This window comes from Ambystoma mexicanum, chromosome 2p, assembly GCF_040938575.1.
Source record: "Ambystoma mexicanum isolate Mex_15411 chromosome 2p, UKY_AmexF1_1, whole genome shotgun sequence".
NCBI lineage: Eukaryota > Metazoa > Chordata > Amphibia > Caudata > Ambystomatidae > Ambystoma > Ambystoma mexicanum.
The window spans coordinates 18,555,714-18,579,613 of NC_090923.1; the positions used below are offsets into that span (position 1 = coordinate 18,555,714).

The window sequence follows — 23,900 nt, forward strand, 5'->3', positions numbered from 1 at the left end:
GTCTGTGCTATTTAAGGTCAATGTGCCTCGTCTTCAAAAGAGGATTGACGTCAGGCCGAACAAGAGTAATACGTACTCCCATTGAGGGCCAGAAACAGAGGACGTTGCACATGATCGATTAAATAAATTGTGTAATGAATCAGGAGTAAGACTCCGACACAGGCGATTGCTATAGACTTTTAATGAAGTAAAAGAAGGGTTGGAGGAAGACCTATTTGGCCCTAACACTGAGATGATTCGCTGCCTCATATTCACACAACCCATTGTTTCCAATAGGTAACCCCTATGCACTGTTGTAATAACCTCCAATTCGTTCATTTTTACACAATTACAACATAAATAAAAATATAAATATTGTTATGTTGTTTTATAAAGAACAAGTTACTTACCAACTGGTAACATTCTTTCGACTGGATGTTCCTCCAATGCATTCCACATCTTTGACATGTAATGTCCACAGCTGTGCACTTCGGAAACTTTCGGCAGAGGGTGTCCTGCGTCGGGTCCATGTCCCTCGAAGGCCTCCGTCGAGGGCGACATCACAGGATGTTATAAATAGGACACACGGCGCCCGTAGCCTCAGTTTAAGTTTCTTCCCCCAGAACGTGCGGCACCAGTCTGATGCCTGCTGGACTGCACGTAGCCTTGCGGAAACGGAAGCTGCAATCGCATAGGAAATTCTCCTGAGGGGCAGGCTGGGAAGGCGATGTAGAATGCGTTGGAGGAACATCCAGTCGAAAGAACATTTCCAGTTGGTAAGTAACTTGTTCTTCGAATGGATTGTGTCCAACGTATTCCACATCTTTGACAGACTCCCAAAGCAGTACCAGTAAATGGACGAGGGAAAAGAACGTAGAGTACCCAATTAGATTGCGGAATAAAGAACCGCCTTCTCAAAGGCCATATCCTGACCATGGATTGTATCCAGGGAATAATGTTTTACAAAAGTATGGATTGAAGCCCAAGTAGCGGCATCACAAATATTCCTAATAGGAACACCCCGCTGGAGAGTGGTGAAGTAGCCACGCCCCTAGTGGAATGAGCTCAACCCATCAGGAGGGGCTTTACCCGTCAACCGGTAACACTCCGTAATGGTAAGGATAATCCACCTGGACAAGGTCTGTTTGGTAACAACCTGGCCCAATCTGTGTCCAGCATATCCTACAAAGGGCTGATCATCCACTCTGACCCTGGACATCCTAGAAATATAAAAGCTAAGAGCTATCCTAGGATCCAACCGATGGAGAGGCTCCTCTTCCTTACCAGGATGAGGAGGAGAGTAGAAAGATGGAAGAACCACCTTTTGACTCAAATGATATGCAGAGACTACCTTAGGTAGAAAAGAGGGACGTACTTGCAGTACAACCCTGTCCTTGTGAAACACAGTAAAGTGTGGCTTAGATGAAAGTGCCTGCAATTCACTCACTCTTCGAGCGGAAGTAACCACAGTCCTGAAGGACAGTAATCTCAAAGGACAAGGGTGCAAAGGTTCAAACGGAGCACCCATGAGAAATTTCAAAACCAAATTCAAATCCCAAACCAGCCCCTGGAAAGGGGACAGCGAGAACACACTAGTCAGTCCTTTAAGAAACTGAGAAATCAAAGGAATCTTAAAATAAGAACATTCTTCAGACGAGCGCTTAAAGACAGACAGCGCTGCCATGTAACGCTTGATGGTACCCACTTGAAGGCCCCTGTGGGCCAAAGAAAGTTAGAAAGACAAAACCATAGGAATGGAGCACTGAAAAGGATCAACATTGTGATCTCTGCACCAGTCGCAGAACTTACACCAACGTCAATGGTACAGGAATTTTGTTGCAGGCCGCCTGGCTGAAAGCAACACCTCCATCACGTCATCCGGGAGGTCCCAATCCTTATACCTCAACCTTTCAGATACCAAACGTGAAGGTTGAGAGTCTTGACCTCTGGATGGCGAATTACCCCCCACTCTAACACCCCTGCTACCCCACCCCACGGCTGCCCCCCTCAATTTCCCCTCCTCCCCAACGGTCACATGAGAGCAGATCCTCTCAGTGGGGAAGACGGCGTGGAGGGCAGATGGGCATTTCCAGAAGGTCCGGGTACCACGCTCTTCTGGCCCAATCCGGAGCAATGAGGATTTTGTGGGAACCAAACCTCCGTAACCTCTGCAAAACTTGAGGAATGACAGGGGACTGGAGGAAATGCGTACAGCAGTGGGAATGACCAATCCACCACGAACGCTTCTCCTGAGGCTCCTCCTCCAGAATCTCTCACAGTTCCGGTTGACACTGGTGGCGAAGAGATCCACTTGTGGGGTTCCGCAAAGACAAAGATCGCCTGAAGGACTTCCTGAGCCAACTCCCACTCTTGGGAGACCGTGCTCTGCCTGCTCAGAGTGTCTGCCGTTGCATTGTTGTCTGCGGCCAGATGAACTGCCGAGATCGAAATTTCCTGCTGGATAGCCTAGAACCAGAGCTGCATTGTCTCTCTGCACAACGGAATGACCCAACCCTCCCCTTTTTGTTGAGGTAATGCACGGCCACTGTGTTGTCCGTCATGATGAGGACATTTTTCCCCCTTACAGCAGAAACGCCTTCAGGGCTAGCCTGATGGCCCCCAGCTCTAACAAATTGATGTGGAGTCTGGACTCCCACAGAGACCAACGACCGCTGGCGGTCAAGTCGTTGGCATGAGCACCCCATCCTGTGAGGGAAGCATCCGTCACTACCATCACCTCCGGCCACGGTTGCCAAAACTGTCCTCCCCTCACCCCATCATCATCAGGTTCCCTTCGTTGACCCACCAGAGAATATCCTGGGAGACCGAGAGTGGAATCTGAACGAGATGCGACATCTTGCTGGAGAACTGCGACCACTGCACCCTGAGCGCCCACTGCAGGGATCTCATACACAGCCTGGTCTCTGGCACCAGAAAAATGAAGGATGCCATGAGGCCGAGCAACCTTAAGAATTTGAAAGCCGGGAGACTCTGGGCATGTTGAAACCTGTCCACCATCTGCACAATGTGATGAGCCCTCACCTTGGGAGGCGAGCACTTCCCCAAGGACGTGTCTAACACAGCCCCGATGTACTGGAGCTGTTGGGATGGTGTTAGGTGCGACTTCCTGAAATTCAGGGAGAAGCCCAGCCTGTGGAGGGCACGGCAGGTGACACTGAGATGATCCAATGCCAGCTCGGGGGAGCGCGCCTGAATCAGCCAGTCGTACAGGTAGGGGTAGACGTGAATCCCCCCTCACCTGATGTACGCTGCCACCACCATCATGAGGTTGGTGAAGACCCTCGGGGTGGAGGTCAATCCGAACGGCAGGACGCGAAACTGAAAGTGCGAGTCACCAGTCGCAAACCTCAGGTACTTCTTGTGCAAGGGATGGATCGGCACATGGAAGTAAGCATCCTTGAGGTCCAGAGACACCAAACAATCATGAGGGTGAAGGGCTTGGAGCACTTGAGAAAGAGTGACCATCTTGAACTTGTCCTTCCTGAGAAGTTTCTTCAACCAACGCAAGTCCATGATGGGTCTCAATCCACTGTCTTTCTTTGGGATAAAAAAAATAAGGAGAATACCATCCCTTGTTCCTCTCCGCTACAGGCACCAGTTCTATGGTGCCTTTCTCCAGCAGGGACAAGATTTCCTGCACAAGGAACGGATCCCGAAACTTCAAAGAGTTTCCCCGGTGGATTGTCGTGAGGCCGCTGAAGGAAGGGAAGGCAGTAGCCGTGGGCTATGCTATCCAGAACCCACGCATCTAAGACAGCCTGCCCCCAACCAGCGAACCATGGGACATGGCCTCAGGACTGTTTAGAAGTGGCTGCGGCAGTGCCTGAAGGCAAAGAGGCAACTGCCTGAGCGGCTTTGGCACCACGATTTCCCCTGACAACCCTGGGTACTTTTTCACTGGCCCCTTTGACTGGCGGCCCCTCTCGTTCTACCAAAAGAGGAGTAGAAACAAAAGGAACCACCCCCTCCACTGCTGTCCCCTAGAACGAAAAGGTGGAGGTTGACGCACTGCAGCGCTTAAAGATTTTGCCGCAGCTTTTGAGGTCTGCAACCTCTCAAGGCTCTCGTCAGCCTTTCTGCCAAATTTGTTTATTTATAGGATAGAGCACACCAAACCCTCAGGTAGCTGGGCGCAATGTTACAAATATACTTGAAGCTTAGTTACAGAGTAGGTAGGGTACGTACATACAGGAAATAAACAGAATTGCTGCCACATAGTTTGCAAAGAGACTAGTGGTCATATATGGGCGTTACATGAGTACAGTCGAAAGGTACAATAGTAACAGATACATTGAGAGTAGGGAAGTCCTAGCAGTCATTAGGTAGCAAGTGCAGTCATGGTAAAAGTACAGGAAGAGATAGGTTTGGGGTCGATGGCAGCAGGTTTAGGAATTGTTAGTTCGTATCCAGGTGAGGGCTTTCCGTCTAAATCTAGAATAAGGTTGGTCTGTTCTGAGATCCACGGGGAGTGCATTCCAGGATTGTGCGGCTATGACAGGGAAGCTAGAGCCGCCAGCTGTGGTGCGTTTAAATCTCAGGAGCTCTAAGATGTGGGCGTTGGCAGCTCTCATAGGGCGGCCAGTCATTCTCTTGTTTATTCTTTGTACAAGATAAGGTGGGGCTATGTTGTTCAGACATTTGGACGTGAGAGAGAGTGTTTTAAGGAGGATCCTGTCATTAACCTTAAGCCAGTGGACCTTGCTTCTAAATGTAGAGATGTGATCTCGGTTGGGGATATTTAGAGCGGCTCTAAGGGCATTATTTTGAAGTCTTTGCATTTTGTCAATAATGTACTTATTGGCCCCCGCGTACAAGGCATTACAATAATCGAATCTGGATATTATGAGTGCATTGGCCCGGGTAATGAAGCTGGTTTCAGAGAGAAATGGTCTACAGGCTCGGATCATTTTGCAGGTTGCAGGTATATGCCGTTGATGATGCTCGTGAGTTGACTTGCTCCTTGAGGGTAAGTGCAGAGTCAAGATAGAAGCCTAGGGCTTTAACTGCTGGCATCACTTTTATGACGTTATTGTCAATGTTAAAGGAGGCATAGTTGGGGTTGAGTTTTTAAATGGCCGTCTCTGAACCTAGGATCAGTAGCTCCGTTTTGTCGGCATTCAGGCAGAGGCCGTGGGATGCCATCCATGCCTGAATGAGGAGGTATATCTTATTTACTAAGTCCAAGTCCTCCAGGAAGTTGCCCGAAAGGGGAACAAGGATCTGGGTGTCATCTGCGTAATTAGTGAAGGTGACGCCCAGTCTATCCAACTTGTCAAACAAGGGCTTAGTAAAGATGTTATACATGGTAGGAGAGACACATGATCCCTGGGGTATGCCACAGGAGACTTGTATGGGATCGGCAGCTGCTGAGGGGGAGAAGACTCAATGTACTGTTAGCTAGGAAGGACTGATCCCAAGTTATGGCGTCACTTGAGAAATGGGCAGCGACCTAAGGTGGTTGCATGAGACTGTGATTCATCAAGTCGAAGGCAGCGGAAAGGTCAAGGAGGAGTAACAACGCTGATTTCCCATTGTCCTTCAACTGGTCAATTTGGGTCTTGAGGTCTATTAAAGCTATTTCCGTGCCATGGAGCGGGCGGAAGCCAGACTGACGAGATCCTAATAGGTGGCTAACTTCCAGGTAGTCCTGAATTTGCAGGTAAGATACTCTATCGATAATTTTAAGTAAGTAGGGGGCTGTGGTGATGTGTCTGTAGTTGGTCAGGATGGAAGGATCTAAAGTTTGTTTTTTGAGCAGTGGGAGCACCCAAGATTCTTTGAGATTATTAGGAACCGAGTTCGTCTTGAAAGAGGCATTTATGAGCTTCGAGATGAAAGGGACTAGGTCTCTAGCTGCATCCTACATAATTTGGGCCGGGCAGTTGTCTCCTTAGCAGTTTGAGGGTATTAACGAGAGTCTGACTCTCATCCGAGTTAAACATTTTCTTGAAGCTGAAGGGTGGGGTGGTACTGTCTTGAGTGACTGGAGAGGTTTGCTGTGCAGGTCAGAGCAGAGAGGCGTTCTTTTTAGCCATTTTAAGTTGGATGGAGGTGATTTTATTCGATAGAGCATTTTGGATGTCAGTACACGAAGGCTTATCCTTGGGAGTGTTGTCATCCTGTGGTATTGGTGATTCCATTTCACGAAGGATAGAAAATAGTTCCTTGGTGTCCGGCTTCGCCTTAGATATTCTGTCGTTAAATATATTCCTTCTTGTGCAGTTTGGAGAGGTTTGTTAGCTTGGCTTTATTCTCGTCCGTGGGAGAATGACGCCAAGTTGATTGAAGCTTTCTTTTTTGGAGTCTTAATTCTTTAAGTTGGGGCGTGAACCAGGCATTAAGCTGAGATTTCGGTCTACCTTTACAGAGTTTGACAGGTGCAATAGTGTCCAAGGCCTTGGTCATAGCATTGTTGAAGACCTCCACTAGTAAGGTAGGGTCTGTATTACTGGCTATGTTGTTAATAGCGGGGAGAAGATGTGGGAGTAGCTTTTGAACTGTAATGTCCTTTTTGCTTCTAGTGGGGAGTGGCAGTGCCATAAGAATAGTTTTGGGGCAGATGAGGTCTAGTGTCGCAGAGGAGGTAATTAGATAGTGGTCAGTCCAAGATTGCTGGGTAATGTTAGTGATGGTAATATTACAGTTCAGGTCGGCGGCCCAATCGAGGGTCATTCCTTTTGATGCGAGTAGGGGTGAGGGCTTTTAGTATCAGCCCATGATCCTTCAGTAGGCCTGCTACTCAGTGGGCGTGTTTGTCATCAGTGTCATTAAAGCCAAGATGGCTTACCCCAGCACCCATGCGTCTTGAAGGTAACATTAAAGCCTAGTGGCTGGCGTTTTGTGACTGTCTAAAGGTTTCTGAAAGTGTCTGCATTTTACTTGTGCTCCGTGCCCAGTACACCCTCCCAATCTACTCCCACCAGCAGCTGCCGAAGCCTAGGACTTCTCTGCACTAAGTCCTGCTGCTCACCATGCTCCCGTTTGTGACTGTAATATATCATGTGCCTGCATAGTGCTTTTACATGACCCCCCCCACTTTTGCGAGATGATGAATAGACACATGTATCCTACATGCTGCATCCACTGCATTACTGCCTAACTATTAACTATTGACCTTAGACTGATGAAAGTAACAGCAGCCCCTACTATTGTTCTATGATCAGCCCTTATAGGGGTCTATAGCACTTCGCTGAACCATCACTGCTTCACCAGTCATATGTACTCATAGCCTTCACTGTACCCGCCATATTTAGACTTACCTTCATTGCTTCAAATAATTACATGCATCTTAATCTATTATTGTTACTGAGCTACATTGACTAGCCTAGATGTGCCCTGCGCCTACAATTGCATTTAGCCTGTGTGTGTTTTGCATTGACTAGCCTAGATGTGCCTTGCGCCCATAATTGCATTTAGCTTATGAGTGTTTTGCATTGACTAGCCTAGATGTAGTCTAACTACAACATAGGCTAGGTATAGCACAGAAGTCCCGTCCCCCCTCATCTACACTGAATCAACACTTAGATGTTAGCATGTCCTCAGCATAGTTTGACAATGACCTCTGCCTACTTGACTAAACTAGCCCAGACGGCACTACTTACCTGTGCCGTCATAACCATTATGGCCACTGCCATCATAACCATTATGGCCACTGCCATTATAACCATTATGGCCACTGCCATCATAACAAACCCCCCTAAGGATAGAAACCTGAGACTTAGGTCTAGATTGTCCCCGATCTACGAACCTTATAGAAACTTCCCTAACAACGTCAATAATCGGACGACTACCCGGTCTAAGAACCCCTTCTCCACACTAACACAAAATACTAATACCACAGACAAAACTCCCCCTAAAAATCACACTTCCCGAGACACCCTCTCTCACAAAACCTCGCTAACTGCCAACCCTGACAGTACCCTAATGCTAACAGGGTCCCTCATAAACTCTAGATCAGTGGTAGCCCATGCTACTGAAATTGCAGACACCTTAAATAATGACAATCTCGATTTACTGGCCATAACTGAGACTTGGCTACATGAGGCCGCAGGACCAACTCTCATGTTAGCAGTTCCTGACAACTACCAAATCATTAGAGTGGACCGGCCGAATGCCAGAGGTGGTGGCCTAGCCATCATCTTCAAAACAACCCACCCTATTAGACTTGCCACCTCAGCTCCCTTTACATCCTGTGAAGTACTAACCGCCAAATTGCCCCTCTCCAACAACCGTACTCTAACTATCCATTTGATATATAGACCCCCTGGGCCTCTAGGCACCACCGAAGACGACCTAACCAGTCTTCTAGCCGACAACACCAAAGATCACTCCCAAACACTACTGCTGGGAGATTTCAATTTACGCTTTAATGATACTGACAACAAACATGCTGAATCTATTGCTGCCTTACTAAATGACCATGGTCTTACGCAAAAAGTCCTCTCACCAACGTATATCAAAGGAAGGACCCTTGACTGGGTATCCAAACTAAACTGCAACATCAACATTACCGATATCGTCCCACAATCCTGGACAGATCATCACTGAATACATTTCTCTGCCGCTTTAGACCTCCTCAGCCCCAAGCCTAATAATATGGCACCGCCTCTCCCTACCAGAAGTAAGAAGGACATCACTGCTGAAAAAAGTATCCCTCTTCTCGTCACTGCCATCTCTGGAATGGAAAGAACAACCCTGACGCATTGGTAAATACCTTTAACAATGCTATGACTAAGGCACTGGACATGATTGCTCCTGTCAAACTGCGCAAAGCTAGGCAAGTAACGCACCTGAATGCCTGGTTCACCCCCCAACTCAAATCCTTAAGATCACAAAAAAGGAAACTCCAGTCCATTTGGCGTCACTCCCCTTCTGAAAATAACAGAAATAACCGGAATTTGCGAGAATGTACAAAAAAGAAATAACCAAAGCCACAAAGAACACCTTCAATGACAGGATTGAGAAAGCTAAATCCAACACTAAAGAATTATTCTCCATCCTCCACGAACTAGAATCCCCAATTCAACCGGTAGACCATGCCCTAAAGGATAAAGTATGGTGTACTAACATACAAAATGTTCTAGCGAATAAAATCCTGTCCTTACAATGCAAAATTGCAACAAACAAAAAAGGCCTCACTACCACTCACTGGCCAACAAACTAGTCAACCTTCGCTGACTAGGACAACCACACCCTTTAGATTGAAGACTATCTCCATAATTGAAACAGAAAAAATAATACTCTCCCTCAAACCTTCTAATTGTAAAGGCGACACATGCCCAGCACAGATAATAAAGGATGCAGCCAGAGACCTAGCCCCTTTTATCTCCAAGTTGATAAACTCCTCATTTAAAACTAATAGAGTACCGGCCAATCTAAAAAATCCTGGGTTCTACCATTACTTAAAAAACAAACTCTGGACCCCTCTATCCCTAGCAATTAGAGACCCATCACCACTGTACCATTTCTACTTAACATTTTAGATAGAGCTGCTTACATACAAATTCAGGACTATCTAGAAGCCAACCACCTACTTGGGTCACGACAATCAGGCTTCCGCCCTCTCCATGGCACTGAAACAGCGCTGTTAGACCTTAAGACACAAATGGAAGAACTACAGGATAATGGAAAAATAGCTTTGCTACTCCTACTGGACCTGTCGGCAGCGTTCGACTTGGTGGACCATGCAGTGTTATGCAACCACATCCAATCTGCCGCCAACTTCAGCAAAGATGCTATAGCTTGGGTCCAATCCTTCTTAGCTAACCGGACCATGAGAGTCTTCTCTACTTCAGCCTCTGCCAACCCTATCAAAATAACCTGTGGGGTCCCACAAGGTTCCTGCGTCTCCCCCACTATGTATAATATCTTCACCAAGCCCCGGTTTGACATGTTGGATAGACTGGGCGCCACCTACACTAACTATGCAGATGACACCCAGATCCTCATACCCCTTTCGGGCAACTTCGAGGCCGACTCAGCCTTGGTGAACAAAATACACACCCTCCTTCACGCATGGATGGCATCCCATGGGCCTCTGCCTGAATGACGAAAAAACGGAGTTACTAATCTTAGGCTCTAAAGCTAATATCCAAAAACTCAGCCCAAACTACACATCCTTCAACATTGATAACAACCCTATCAAGGTGATGTCTGTAGTTAAAACTTTAGGATTCTACTTAAGACTCCTCTCTCACTCTTAAAAAGCAAGTCAATTCCCTTTCCTCATCCACAAAGTACACTTGCAAACTCATCAGAGCCTCCAGACCATACCTCTCGAGAGCGAGCTGCACCACACTAGCCAACGCTCTTATCATGTCAAGATTAGATTACTGTAATGCCCTGTACTCGGGAGCCAACAAATACATTACAGACAAAATCCAAAGACTGCAGAATAACGCCCCGAGGGCCGCATTGTACATCCCTTACAGAGAGCATATTACCAAACTCAGGAAGGAGGTTAACTGGCTGAAAATAACGGACAGAATTATCCTCAAAACAGCATCCCTAACCTCCAAATGCCTGAATAACCTAGCACCCCCATACCTTATGGATAAAATTACCAGGAGAACAGCTACCCACCCTACGAGATCTGCCAACTCATTCATGTTAGAGATTCCTAGGTTCAAACGCTCGACAGCAGGAGGAACCAGTTTCCCTGTTAAAGCTGCACAATGTTGGAACAGACTACCAGTTGACCTCAGACTAGCACAACCCTACCCTATATTCAGACATAAGATACTCAATTGGCCACACACTAACGACACCTAACTGCCGAACTACATCTCTACCTCTCCAGCCCCTACACGACCCTTTGTTCCCTCAAACTACACTGTAGATTGGTTAACTATACACGCATGGTCGTCTGTTCTGTCATATTTGCATGCACCATGGATACACGTTAACGTATTTATTTATGTATTCGTATTTTTAAAGCGCACGCTCAGCCCATGGGCATTGTGGCGCTGTTACATATAAGCATTTGGCTGGTTACAGAAGGAAGGTTGTTAAGTTTACAGGCATTTTGATTTGCGGTATCATGTTTTAGATAAAATAAGTTTACAAGGCATTTAGATTAACAGTATCATGTTTTAGTTACATACATAAGACATCAGGGAATATGTGGTGTTCATGTTGGATGGGGGGGTGGGAGGTGGTTATGTGAAGAGCATGGTTTTGAGGGATTTCCGAAAGGAAAGCAGCGAGGGTTCCGCTCTGAGAGAGTTAGGGAGGTTGTTCCAGAGCTTAGTTGCTATGTGTGGGAAGCCAATGCCTCCAGCTTTCGCTCTTATGGTGGGAACCCGGAGTTGGTTGTCATGGGGGGTTCTTATAGGACGAAGTGAGGATTTCCTGATGATGGTTTCTGCTAGGTAGGAGGGAGCGGTGTGGTTGATGCATTTGTGTGTAAGGGAGAGTACTTTGAAGTTAATTCTTTCTTTAACTGGGAGCCAGTGAGCATTTCTTCTGGCCTGCGACACGATCGAATTTGGGGATATGCAGGGCAGCGCGGAGCGCATTGTTTTGCACTGTTTGGAGCTTGTTTAGATTTTTAGTAGAAGTGCCGGCTAAGAGGATGTTGCAATAGTCTAGCCTGGCTCCTATGGTGGCTAGCGATGGAGAGGCAGTTGGGAGTGGTAAGATAGGGTTTTATGGCAAAGATGAGTTTGGTGGTCAGTGCGGAGGAGGAGGAGATGGCGTGGACTTGTCTCGTCATGGAGAGAGTAGCTTCTAAGTATACTCATAGGGTCTTCACAGCAGTGGAGACAGTTATGTTGGTGTTGTCGATGGTTATGTGTGAGTAGTCTTGGCTGAGCTTGGAAAGGATTTCGCTGGGGGCCAGGATGATGATCTCTGTTTTGTCTCCGTTGAGGCAGAGGCCATTAATCGCCATCCATGCTTGGATCGTGGAGTAAATGTTAAGGCGGGCTTCTGTGTCTCGGGCATAGTCTCCAGTGAGGCGGAAGAGGACTGTTAGGGAGAATTCTCTCTTTAGGCTGAATTTCCTAACCTAGTGAGTCCCCCAGTAGCTTTGTTGGATTTCTGGAGTTTTTTTTTCTCCTGCCAAGAGTGAGACTCTTTTTCTCCCACTCTTAGACATGATTTATGGTGTTCCTTTGACTGCTAATGTGTTTTATGGGCTATGGGGTCCTTTACTCCATAGGGTCTTATGTATTTTTTTCTATGTGTGTTACACCATCGTGTAACGCACCATCGTGTAACGCACCATCGTGTAACGCACCATCGTGTAACGCACCATCGTGTAACGCACCATCGTGCAGTAACACCGGGGTGTCATAGTGACACCCCACCATAGACTCCATACCCTGGGACTGACTACTGTCTCTCAGGGCATGTAAAGTCACCATTGGCTTTACTAGTCCCAAATTATTAACAGAAACCAGTACAAACCATCATATTGTGGACGTACTGGTCGGGGCAATTCGATTGCCCCGGGGTCTGTTAGTCGAGGGGGCGCGTCTCCATCCCCCCTGATCGAGTTTTGGCTGGTGGCAGTGAGTACTACTTTTTATATTCGACCGCAAATATATTCCTATGGGATTTTCCCATTGTTCGAGGCTACCAAATTTAATTATTTAATTCTCATAGCCTCGAACATACCGCCGGTTTATTTATTTAATATTAATTCGCCGGTTGGTATTTTTTGCCAGGACTCGATTCTAAAATGGCGTTTGTGTTCTCTTCTGTGACTCCAACCCAAGTCGAGCCCTTTGTTCCACTTTTTGGCGGGCTTCTCCACAGAAGCCTCCAAAAGTGGTGCCACTCTGTCTGGGTACCACAGGGGGTGCAGGAGGGGGTTTAGGCACCCTGGACTGAGTTACCTTGGTAACTCAAGTCGCACTCTTGTGTGATTGGCCCAAGTGGTGAGCCGCCCGGCTCACCACTTAGCATGTTTGATTGACAGCTAGGCTGAGTGAATGGAGGTGTGCTGCATAAAAGCAGGGCTTTGGGGACTGGAACTGCAGAAGTCGCCACAGGACATCAGAATCCGACGAGGGAGAAGCCGAGCCGACCTACCACAACGACACCACCGGTGGAGCCCTGCGGAACCGACTCACCACTTCCCGACGACAGAGAAGATCTCCCTGCTGGAGAGGCTTCTTCCCCTAACTGGTGGGCACAACCAGTTTACCTTCTTCTCTTCGCACCCCAGACCGGCTTGTGGTCCAATTGCCCGTGCCAAGCACCCCGGCAACCGGATAGCCACTTACCACTGGACCGCAAACTAAAAGACCGTTCCTTTTAACTGAGAACTCTGCGGCTGGTTTCTTCCCTGGCACTGCAACGGACTCCTGTCTTCGTCCCCGACGAGATCCTCTCTTCCCCCGGACGAAGCACCGACTTGCATCCGCTGCCAGGTACAACTGCCCCCGCTGGAGTATTCTCACCACTTTAAAGGTACCGTGTCCGCCAGGCCTCCCTTTCTAAAGATTGCTACAAGGTAATAATAACCCCTTAACCTTCTGGACTGGGCTGGCCGCCTTGACCTTCTAACCGGTCCCTTTCTTTGATCCAACTCCTTTTTGAACCGTTACAAGACTTTTGTGTACTGCAACTGTGTGACCTTGGACACATTTCGTTTTGATCCTCTTAAAGTGGATCCGGCCTACTGATTCTAAACATACGGTGTTACTTTGCCTTCCTCTCTTGTTGTGTTTGTGAAAAAGTGTTGGGATCTGTTTTAATTTATTCTCTGTTTTTCTCTCCATTTTAAAACAAATTATTAGAGTGCCATCTACGTTAAGCGCTCACCGCTGTCTGAAAATAAGTGGGGCTTTACTTAAGACTTGTCTAATATTCTTCTAAGGGAGTGTATATCTTTTAGTGACCGTGTTTTTGAATTGCTTACTATTAGTGCCTGTGTGTTTTTCTAGATGTGGTTTTAAATAAATAATTATATCTCTTTTACACCAAGCCCTGGTCAGTGTTTACTTGTTCTACTATGTTCTTTTGACCTATTGTGAATACTCTGTATACTGCCTAACTCTTCTTGAGGGAAGTCTGACTGCTCAGCCACAGCTACCAAGTGAATCTGTGTGGTACAGACTGCTACCAAGTGGGTTTACTGCTAAACACCTGTAGTCTTAAATCTTTTGCAGTGGTCCCAGAGGGAATTGCACAGGTTTCTGCCTAACAAGGACTTGTGTGTCATTGGCATAGTTAGTGTAAACTATGCCGAGGGAGTCCAGTAGGTCGAAGAGGGGTTTAGTGAAGAGGTTGTATAGAGTCGGTGTCATGATCTCTGCTTCCAAAAGGTCAGGGCTTTCCCAACTCCCTTGGAAGCAGATCCATAACCCAGGTTCCGAGTGCCAACCAGTCCCAATTGGGACCTTTTGGACCCAGTCCTGGCGCCAGTGGCACCAGGCTCATAAATATGCCCAGTCCCAGCGCTGAAAGCGCCTGGCTCATAATGCTTGGGTGGACTTACCTGCAGCAGACCATGCTGCTTACTTGCCTGCCAGTTGAGTCTCTGATCCTCTTCTGTTTGGAACTACTTTTCCTGTTGGGTGGGGCAGGAGCCACTCCCTAGATTCAGAACACTGGAACTCTTCTGGAAAGCAGGAACTCTTTTCTTACCTAGGCGTGGCTGTGTAAGGAGACACCTAAGCACTACAGGAGGCTATTTAAACCACACTCGATGGATGAATCTTGCTTTGCGTTATTCTGCATCCTCAGCAGCAGAGCGCTCATCGTGTCTTCTGCATCTGATCCTGGGCTTAAGGAAAAAGGCGTACCATTCTGAATCCAGTCTTCAGCAACACCTATAAAGACAAGAAAGAACAGGTTAGCATTACGGTCTTCAGTGACAGCTCTTCACTTACCTGATCCATCGGCTGTCACCAACGCCTCGCGCTGCATTCCGGCATCTGAAAGACAAAAGCTTACCTACTCTTTGTGCGCTCCGGAGGTCTTCACACTGCATTCCGGCATCTGAAAGACAAAAGCTTACCAACTCTTCGCACGCTCCGGAGGCCTTCGGCGCTGCATCCCGCATCTGAAAGACAAAACAAGGTGCGTTTAAAGACATTGGGGAACTTTAATACTCACGTGCCATTACTCCTTTCCACATCTAACCCAGTGGGTATTCCGGCACCCTGCAGCCGCCCCGAACTTGTACCTGCAAAATAAAAAGACAGTTAGAGCGCATTGTGAAGCAGGCAACAAGCGCTTACTTACGTGCTTCCAGGCGCTTCTATTCATCACACGGGCTCCATCTTCAACTCACTTCAGCCCGCCATCCGCCATCGCCGGAACCCTGCAAAACAAGAGACATCATTACTAAAGACTTTAAAGACATTAGAATTACTCGAAACTTACCGTTCGTGCAGTAAACGACGGACAGCAGTCCTCTGAAGTCAAGAGGCCTGCTCCCCTTATCCAGTGAAGAAACTGGTTACAGCACCCTGCCTCGAGGCAGATGGAGAGCACGGCGTTCACTTACCTAAGGTGAGAGCGTTAACCTTTGGGGTTCTACAGGAGAAGAGAAAGGGAAGAAGAGAGAGATATTCAATAACCCAGTTCATTAATCCCACATTTTCTATCTGCAGACATCTTACCCTTCGAGCCAGACATACAGTGCACAGAGGTCCAGCCCAAAGAGCCAGCCGTGTGTTACACATCACCTTTGAAGATACGGTATACGCCCAGTCAAGACCGGCGCCTCTACGGGAATCAGGTGAGCGTTACAGAACGCAAAGCCTACCACAAAACTCCCGTCCAGGCGCTATGGAAACCTCGGATACAGACCAGCTAGCCCAGTTACTTGGGGAACTAAGGGCAGAAGTGCATGCAGCCAGTCAGGTAACGAACGCTCTAAGAAGGGAACTGATTATTTCCAAGGAGCGAACAGATGATCTCGCTAGAGAATTGCTACAGTCACAAGCCGGACAGACCCCGTTACCCGCATCTGGGGGAAATCTTCCTTCTACATCCTCTATGAATCCAGTGCAGATCAACCTACCTGGGAATGTACCTCTGGCTCCGCCCGAACGATTTTCTGGTGACCCAAAGAGGTTTGCAGTATTTATCAATCAGTGCCGGTTGCATTTCTTATGCCGGCCAGCAGCCTTTCCAACTGATCAAGCTAAAGTAGCTTTCGTGCTTTCGTACCTTAGTGGCAATGCGGCAGACTGGTCGATCCCTCTAGTAAATCAAGATGATTCGGTCCTCCATGATTTTCAAGCTTTTCCGCTCAGTATGGAAAAACTGTTCGCAAGACATTCACAGGGGCAGGCCTTGGACAATGAGCTTCTTTCGTTGCGACAAGGTAATCAAGACCTTTTGGCTTATATTGCGTCTTTCAACAGACTGATAGTGGAAACTCACTGGCCTGAGGACAAAAGGATTACGCTGTTTTATAGAGGTCTACGCAGAGAGCTCAAAGATGTGTTAGCCCAAGTAGTGAATCCCCCACAAGATTGTTCGGACTCTATAGACTTAGTCGTTCAAATAGATCACAGACTGCAGAACAGGAAGGCCGATCGTTCCAAGTTTGATGCTCGAGTATTTTCCAAACCGCCAACTCCTTCCAAAGGAGTAGACTCCGGGGAACCCATGCAAATAGGGGGTCTGAAAGGTCCTCTAACACAAAAGGAGCGGGAAAGGAGAAAATAGTTGCAATTATGCCTCTATTGCGGAAACTCAGGGCACTTTCTTCGAGACTGTCCGGTGAAACCTGCCAAGAAGGCAGTAGGAGCTGCAGTTACCAAAGTTACAAACTCTGAGCAGGGAAACGACCTCGCCCGACAAGAATAGAGGTCCTCTTGCCGAGCGTGAAAACCAGTTCCGTGACCTGGCATTTCGTGATACCTATGGTCCTCATTAGCCCTGATAATCCGGATCGATTACATGCAATTGAAGCTTACGTCGACAGCGGTGCCATCGGCAATTATGTGGATCATGAAATGGTTTTGAGGATGAATCTAACTCTTTGTCCCAAGGCTGTAAAGGACGTCATTACTACGGTGGATGGTACGTGGATAGCCTCCGGGCCAGTAACGCATACCACTCAAGAAGTGACGCTAGTAAGTCAAGATGGACACCATGAGAAGATCGTGTTCGATGTGATCAAGGCCCCTCAGTTTCAGATTATTCTAGGAATACCTTGGTTAGAGAAACACAATCCTCTGATCGATTGGCGAGCAAGAACGGTCCAGTTTCCAGAATGTGTCTCTACTTGTCACCCTCCACTTGGTGTTGCACTGGCAGCAATTTCTTCAGAGACTCCCCAGTTACCTCCCGAATACCTAGAATACCAAGATGTTTTCCGGAAGGATCAGGCTAACTCTCTACCTCCTCATAGGTCTTATGACTGCCAGATCGACCTGATACCTGGATCTACTCCTCCTTGGAGTAGAATTTATGCCCTCACCGAGCCTGAGAACCTTCACCTTCGACAATACCTGGATCAATACCTGGCAAATGGGTTTATTCGTCCTTCCAAGTCCCCTGCTTCTTCAGCTTTGTTCTTCGTTCCAAAAAAGGAAGGAGACCTTAGAACTTGTATAGATTATCGCTCTCTGAACCAGATCACCGTTAAGAATAGATATCCGTTACCTTTGATCCCTGAACTCCTGGACCAAGTCAGAAAAGCATGCATATATACAAAGCTGGATCTTAGAGGAGCTTAACACTTGGTACGAGTAAAAGAGGGCGATGAATGGAAGACGGCCTTCCGCACCAAGTATGGGCTATTTGAATATCAGGTCATGCCCTTCGGACTTTGTAATGCCCCGGCCGCCTTTCAATATTTTATGAACGATGTCCTCAGAGAGCTCATAGATGTGTGTGTTGTTGTTTACATTGACGACATCCTCGTTTATTCTTCATCGGAATCTGAACATCGGAAACACGTGAAAATGGTCCTCGAAAGATTGCGTCAACACAAACTTTTCGCTAAGTTGGAAAAATGTGTTTTCAACGTGACTGAAGTTGAATTCTTGGGATTCATATTATCACCTGGCGGAGTGCGTATGGATTCAAAGAAGGTCGATGCAGTTCTCAAATGGCCATCACCATCCTCCGTAAAAGGTGTGCAAAGCATGTTAGGCTTCGCTAACTTTTACCGCAGGTTTATCCCCGAATTCTCTCGAATAGTCCAGCCCATCACTGCCTTGTTAAAGAAAAACAAACGTTTTGAATGGTCTACCGAGGCAGAACAAGCTTTCCAGGATTTGAAGACTAAATTTATCTCTGCACCAATCTTAAAACACCCTCGCCCCGAACTCCCCTACATCGTGGAAACTGATGCTTCAAGCCTTGCCATGGGGGCAGTTCTATCACAAAAGGACCCGGTAACCAATCAGTTGCATCCCGTGGCATTTTGGTCCCGCAAATTCTCACCTCCTGAAATCAATTACACGATTACTGACAAGGAACTTCTGGCTATCAAGTCTGCCTTTAAGGCTTGGCGGCATTATCTGCTGGGGGCCCCGACACACCGTTACTGTGATTACGGATCACCGAAACCTGCAATATTTGAAAACCGCAAAAGTCCAATCCTCTAGACAACTCCGTTGGGCATTATTCTTTGCCGAGTTTGACTTCATAATTACCTATCGACCTGGTACAAAAAATGGTAAAGCTGATGCCCTTTCTCGGATGGGAGTGGAAGAACACTTGATCAACCCTAAACCTGTACCAATCATTCCCGAACAAAGAATTCTGGGTGTAATCGCCACAGAATCCATAGAGGAAGTTAAGGATAAAGCCAGGCAACTTGTAACTCCAGCAGACATACAGAATTGGCATCTGCAGGGAAAGGACTTTGCAGTAAAGGACAACTTATTGTATTTCCAAGAACGATTATACCTACCCAGCACAGATTTACAGAAAAAGGTAATCTCTTGTTATCACGATTCTTTAATGGAAGGACATCCCGGTATGGCCAAGACCTCAGAAAAGATCAAGCGCTACTTCTGGTGGCCGTCTTGGAAAAAAGATATCAGAGACTTTATAATGTCCTGTGGAGTATGCGCCCAAAACAAGAGTCAAAAGGAAAGACCAGCAGGCCTCTTACGCCCTATTGACATCCCACCTCGCCCTTGGCATACGCCTTCTATGGACTTCATCACCGATCTACCTCCATGCTCCGGATACAATACGATTCTAGTAATCCTGGACTTATTCTCCAAGATGGCGCATTTCATTCCGCTCAAAGGCTTGCCAACAGCAGCAACTCTGGCCCGAGAATTTCTCGAAAACATCGTCCGACTGCACGGTTTTCCTTCGGTTCTAATTTCGGATCGAGGTAGTCAATTTATTTCTCATTTTTGGCGAAGTTGCTGTCGGTCGGCTCAAATTGATGTGAGACTATCGACCAGTCACCACCCTCAGACCGACGGACAAACCGAGAGGACCAATCAAACTCTGGAACAGTATTTACGCTGCATGCTGCAACAAACTGAAAAAACTTGGAAAGACATCCTTTGGATAGCCGAATATGCCTACAATAACTCTGTCCATTCGGGAACTGGGAAAACCCCGTTTTTTCTTTTGTACGGCAGTCACCCTCGAACCTCGGAGTTGGATCCCCTCCAAGATCTTGAAACACCAGCAGTAGACTACCTGCATTCTACAATCACCCAAGCCTTTAAGGAAGCTGTTTCTCACCTTCAAAGGGCTAAAGAACAATACAAGAAAGGAGCAGATCAACATCGGAAGGAAGCCCCTCAATATCAAGTAGGGGATCAAGTCTGGTTATCCACCAAATATCTACCTCTAAAAGGGCCACGCACATTCAACCCAAGATACCTTGGTCCCTATTCCATCACTACCATAGTAAACCCAGTAGCGGTCAAGTTGGACTTGCCCCCGCACATGAAGATACATCCGGTCTTCCACGTCTCTCTATTAAAACCCGTGCAACCTCAAACCCGACTAACCAAATCTCCAAAACCTATCCTAGTTGATGGAGAACTCGAGTTTGAAGTCAAAAGCATTCTGGACTCCAAGATCTCCAAATCTAAACTATTCTACCTAATTGACTGGAAAGGCTACGGCCCCCAAGAGAGATCCTGGGAACCTGCTGAATATGTCCACGCTCCTCGCCTAATCAAAAGATTTCACCGAACATTGCAAGCCAAAACCCCCGGAGAAGCCCGGTTTGGGAGGGGCCTTGAGGGGGGGGTACTGTCATGATCTCTGCTTCCAAAAGGTCAGGGTTTTCCCAACTCCCTTGGAAGCAGATCCATAACTCAGGTTCCGAGAGCCAACCAGTCCCAATTGGGACCTTTTGGACCCAGTCCTTGCGCCAGTGGCACCAGGCTCATAAATATGCCCAGTCCCAGCGCTGGAAGCGCCGGGCTCATAATGCTTGGGTGGACTTACCTGCAGCAGACCATGCTGCTTACTTGCCTGCCAGTTGAGTCTCTGATCCTCTTCTGTTTGGAACTACTTTTCCTGTTGGGTGGGGCAGGAGCCACTCCCTAGATTCAGAACACTGGAACTCTTCTGGAAAGCAGGAACTCTTTTCTTACCTAGGCGTGGCTGTGGAAGGAGACACCTAAGCACTACAGGAGGCTATTTACACAACACCCGATGGATGAATCTTGCTTTGCGTTATTCTGCATCCTCAGCAGCAGAACGCTCATCGTGTCTTCTGCATCTGATCCTGGGCTTAAGGAAAAAGGCTTACCATTCTGAATCCAGTCTTCAGCAACACCTATAAAGACAAGAAAGAACAGGTTAGCATTACGGTCTTCAGTGACAGCTCTTCACTTACCTGATCCATCGGCTGTCACCAACGCCTCGCGCTGCATTCCGGCATCTGAAAGACAAAGGCTTACCTACTCTTCGTGCGCTCCGGAGGTCTTCACACTGCATTCCGGCATCTGAAAGACAAAAGCTTACCAACTCTTAGCACGCTCCGGAGGCCTTCGGCGCTGCATCCCGCATCTGAAAGACAAAACAAGGTGCGTTTAAAGACATTGGGGAACTTTAATACTCACGTGCCATTACTCCTTTCCACATCTAACCCAGTGGGTATTCCGGCACCCTGCAGCCGCCCCGAACTTGTACCTGCAAAATAAAATGACAGTTAGAGCGCATTGTGAAGCAGGCAACAAGCGCTTACTTACGTGCTTCCAGGCGCTTCTATTCATCACACGGGCTCCATCTTCAACTCACTTCAGCCCGCCATCCGCCATCGCCGGAACCCTGCAAAACAAGAGACATCATTACTAAAGACTTTAAAGACATTAGAATTACTCGAAACTTACCGTTCGTGCAGTAAACGACGGACAGCAGTCCTCTGAAGTCAGGAGGCCTGCTCCCCTTATCCAGTGTAGAAACTGGATACAGCACCCTTCCTCGAGGCAGATGGAGAGCACGGCGTTCACTTACCTAAGGTGAGAGCGTTAACCTTTGGGGTTCTACAGGAGAAGAGAAAGGGAAGAAGAGAGAGACATTCAATAACCCAGTTCATTAATCCCACATTTTCTATCTGCAGACATCTTACCCTTCGAGCCAGACATACAGTGCACAGAGGTCCAGCCCAAAGAGCCAGCCGTGTGTTACACATCACCTTTGAAGATACGGTATACGCCCAGTCAAGACCGGCGCCTCTACGGGAATCAGGTGAGCGTTACAGTCGGTGCAGTGCAAGACCCTTGCGGGACTCCACAGCTTATGGTGGTCGGAGGAGCATTGGCCTGGTCAGAATACACCTTCCTGGTTCGACCTTCTAGGAAGGAGGTGATCCAAGAGGTTGCTTTAAGGGAGAAGTGTGCTGTATTGAAAAAGGTGAGATGTGAGCATGTCATGGTCTACTAAGTCAAATGCTGCAGAGAGGTCGAGTAGCAGGAGGAGAGCAGGTTTGCCTGTGTCCATTATTTTGGTTATTTGATTTTTTAAATCTAGTAGGGCAGTTTCAGTCCCATGGCCTTTGCGAAAGCCCGATTGTCTTCTGCCTAGGATAGCATGGGTCTCTATGTATTGCTGAATTTGGTTGTGGGCTGCTTTATCAAGGATTTTGAGGAGGAAGGGGACGGTGGTGATGGGTCGATAGTTGCTGGGGGAGGTGGGATCTAAGGAGGGTTTTTTTTAAGAGTGGGCGAACCCAGGCTTCTTTTAGGCACTGAGGTACGGTTGCTGAGGAGAAGGAAGCATTGATGAACGCTGTGATGATGGGGGTGAGGGCTTGTGAGCACTCTTTGATGATGGTGGGAGGGCATATGTCCCCCTTGCATATGTGGAGGGTTTGATGTTTTTGAGTAGAGCGGCGGGTTTGATGTTTTTGAGTAGAGCGGCGGTTTCTAGTTCTGTGACTTCTCTGAAGGCAAAGAGGGGTGTTTGCGGGTGAGGATTGTGAGGGGGGGGAGAGAGAGGCGTGGCGGAGGTATTGAGTGCTTTGCGTTGGGATGCAATTTTGTCTTGAAGCGTTTTGACTTTATTTAGGAAGGCTGTCTGGATGCCTGTGCACCAAGCTTCGTCCTTGATGATTTCGTCTGGGCTGGACTCGGGAGTAGGTGAGCTCTTTAAAGATAGAGAATATTTCTCTGGTTTTGGAGCTGGACTTGGTTATTCTTTGATTGTATGATTCGGATTTAGCTTTGAAGATAGCCTTTTTGTAGGTCCGTGAGATTTCTTTGAACTCGTTGAGAGGATTGGTTGGGCATGGATTGCCAGTTGCTTAGGGCTTTGCGCTTCAAGGTGCGCAAGACAGATAGTTCTTCTGAGAACCAAGAGTTGGAGTGCATCGATTTTTTTCCTTTATTGTCTTCCAGCGGAGCGATAGAGTCAATGGCTTGGGCGAGGGAGTTGTTGTAGATGTTAGCGAGAGAGGTGGGGTCTTGGATGAAGGGATGCTTGAGTTCAGGTATATCAGAAAGAGGGGCGAGATTGGTCGCTGTGAGCTTTTTGGAGCTTCTGACTTTGGCAGGGGGTGCATAAGTAAGGGTTTTACGGGTGGGTGTGGTGGGGATGGAGAATTGGATGAGATGGTGATCTGTCCAGGGGAGGGCTGAGATGGAGGTGATGGATGATGAACAGTTATGATCTGCTACCCAGTCGATGGACCGGCCTTTGCAGTGAGTAGGTTTGTTGATTTTGTGGATGAATCCCATGTTGGAAAGATCGTTGGCCAGGTGTGTGGCAGCTTTGTCCTTAGGGTCATCTAGGCCAAGGTTCAGGTCACCAAGTAGAATGATTTTGGTGGAGCTTTTCAGGTTGTTACTAATGATTTGGAGGAGATGCTTTTGGACGTCGGTGGGAGAGCCTGGTGGTCTGTATGTGACTAGGAGGTTGATGGTGCAATTAGGGGAGAGCGCTAGTTTGGCGTAGAGAAGGTCAGCGTTGTTGTGCCAGTGTTGGTTACACTGCCTAATGGCAAGTGAATTTCTATGGATGAGGGCGACGCCCCCACCTTTAGAAGTTTTGCGGTCCTGCCTAAGGATGGTGTAATCTTGGGGGAGAGTAAGGTGTATGGATGGGTTGGATGCTTCATGGAGCCAAGTTTCGGATACTGCTAATATGTCTAGTTTGTGGGTAGTGATGAGGTCATTGATCTCTATAGCATGGGCATGGACGGAGCGTGCATTAACGAGTGCGCTTTTTAGGATGCGGTTGGTAGGTGGTGGGTTTGGTGGGTGCGGGGTGGTGGGAGCACTTGTGAGTGATGGAGGAAGGGGTGCATGTTTGAGCACATGTAGGTGGTGGCTGTGTACGTAGGCATGTAAGGATGTATATATATATCTGTATATGTATGTGTGCATATATTGGTACTCAGGATAATGCCTCCTTGACTTACCAAGACCATTGCTTCGCATTTAATGTATCTTGTACCTGTATTTTTGCTCCTACTGCAATCACTGCTCTATGTATTGCTACCTTGTACTGTAACTAAGTTTTAAGATTTCTTGTTTCTGTTGCGCCTGTCTACCTAA

The 23,900-nt window shown here is 47.5% G+C and overlaps 1 protein-coding gene across 2 annotated transcripts in view; it reads right to left on the minus strand.

Moving 5' to 3' along the window:
• LOC138566148 (zinc finger protein 583-like) overlaps positions 1 to 23,900 on the minus strand; it is a 211,739-nt gene that overhangs the window by 41,376 nt on the left and 146,463 nt on the right. The window lies entirely within an intron of this gene.